The sequence below is a fragment of the Penaeus chinensis genome, chromosome 25 (genome assembly GCF_019202785.1).
Source record: "Penaeus chinensis breed Huanghai No. 1 chromosome 25, ASM1920278v2, whole genome shotgun sequence".
In the NCBI taxonomy this organism is placed as follows: Eukaryota; Metazoa; Arthropoda; class Malacostraca; order Decapoda; family Penaeidae; genus Penaeus; species Penaeus chinensis.
This window is the reverse complement of record NC_061843.1, coordinates 20,237,061-20,239,560: the sequence shown is the minus strand read 5'-3', so window position 1 is coordinate 20,239,560 and position 2,500 is coordinate 20,237,061.

The window sequence follows — 2,500 nt, the reverse complement described above, 5'->3', positions numbered from 1 at the left end:
ACCTAGAATGGAGATTAACAAACAAACAAATATATATATATATATATATATATATATATATAGTGCTGAGGAACTCTGAATAAAAACACTTGTGTAGTTAACGAGAGAAAAACGTGTACGAAGAAATTTACTTAGCGGCGGAATCCAAGTAAAACAATAAAACACCAAAAGGCCATATATCACGAAGACTACCTGAACACCCACAAGATCAGGCAGGAATTGACCAAGGCAAAGTAAAACAAATAAACAAAAGAACGGCAAAGACAAGCTAAAACGGCCCTTAAAATACGGGCGAGAATGTGGAAGATCTTTCTCCTAGGAGGTACGGATCCTCAAGCTGGGGGAAAGGAAAAAGAAACAAAGAAACAACCAATCATAAAAACAACAACAACAACAAAAAACTATGTAATAACTCAGCTTAAATTAGGAAATGGCACACTGGAGGTACGGATCCTCAAGCAGTATCCCTTCTATGTGAGTGGTCCTTTTTATGCTCTGACCCTTTGTGCGATCAAAGGACTGCTTTGGGTTTTCGTGGAAGAGTGCACCCTGCAAATAGTAATGCAGTATGACACACGCCAAAGTTCAACAGAGACTAGGTGTCTTCTACACACAACCATTAAAATACTTATCTTGCAAAACGCGGATTCGTCAACCCTGGCGTGAAGCGAGGTAAATCCACAGCAAGGTAAATCCAAGACGAAGTAAATCCAAAGCGAGCACAATACCGAGAGCGGAACCACTGTCCAGCATAGAAGTCAGGACCGAACTGTCTTCCCCATAAGCATGGCGCGAAAAGAAGAAGATAGGCAAAGCTTCGGAAGACCAACCCGATAGTTCGGTAGTCCAAACAACCTAAAGGACCCGAACTACCATGAAAAGAGAGAGGAGGAGAAAAACAAACACCCAAAATATGTAACAACCATTACTCTCTTCAGGGGTTATATTGACACTTTGGAAGCGTCGCCAAAGAGAGTGAATATAAAAAATATAATAATAAAGGAAAGAATACATAGGAGAACTGGTAATGTACAATTTGCGTGAAAATTGTGCATTTCGGGCTGTAACTCTCTACGGTATTGGACTTTTTTTCTCGGAGACTTCAACGCCATCCAAATGGCGGGTGAAGCACCAGCCTCGTGCGGATGCACAACGAGTGCGCCCGCATCGTCGGTGGAAGCGGAGCCCGGGACGTTTCATCCCAGTCAATGGCAGCATCGCAGAGTTCCCCACGTCCTTTGTTCCGTGGTAAAGGAGGCAGGCATGTGGCCTCAACCACTCGGCGCCAGAGGACGATGTCAGTCCAGGCGAGATCGACCTTAGAGTCGGCGAGTGCGCGGACGTACACTACAATATATATATATATATATATATATATATATTTATATATATAGTATATAAATCTTCATATATGAATGGATTCCATAGATAAAGACATATATTTATACATTTGTATATATACATATATATACATATATACATATACATATATATATACATATGTATATATATACATATATACATATATATACATATATATATATATACATACATATGTATATATATACATATGTGTATATATACACATATGTATATGTATGTATGCATGTATGTATATATATGTATATATATGTATATATGTATTATATCAATCTTCATATATGAATGGATAGGCAGACTGATAGACATATGTATGCGTATATATAGATAAAGTTATATGCAAAGAGAAAAATATAAATTATATAAGAACATAAAAGTACAGTCTATATTTAATGATTTCATAGATAAAAGGAGAACCACGATGTTCACAGCTACTCTACAGGTTTTTGTTAACAATGGAGTCTCACATAACCATATCTATTTTAACTTTTCTCTTCGTTCTATTTTTTTTTTCCCCTTCACCCATCGCATTTTATACAACGGCATGGCCTTGCTTTTAAATGGAAGATTCCATGAGTAAAAAGGCACTGTTGATGCCTCGAGGAAATAAACCGCCATTCCTCGGCACGTCCTGAAGGCTTTCCCAATAATCAATGCAAATATTCTTCCTTCTCCTGGGTCTCCTCATACTTTCATCACTATGGGTATACATATATATATACATATATATATATATATATATATATATATATATATATATATATATATATACATATATACACATGCATATATATATATATATATATATATATGTATATATATACATGTATATGCATATATACATATATATATGTATATATATACACACATATATATGCATATATACATATATATACATATATATGTATATATATTCATATATATGCATATATATATAATTATATATATATATATATATATTCACACCTTACTCAAGATATTATTTGCATTCACAGTATTTAATTATGGAATATATATTTCCATCTCTTTTACTCGAGAATTACTTATTTCATATGCAATTCATTATTACGGAATATATCTATCACTCTTTAGCTCGATATATTGTGTTTATATCATGAGC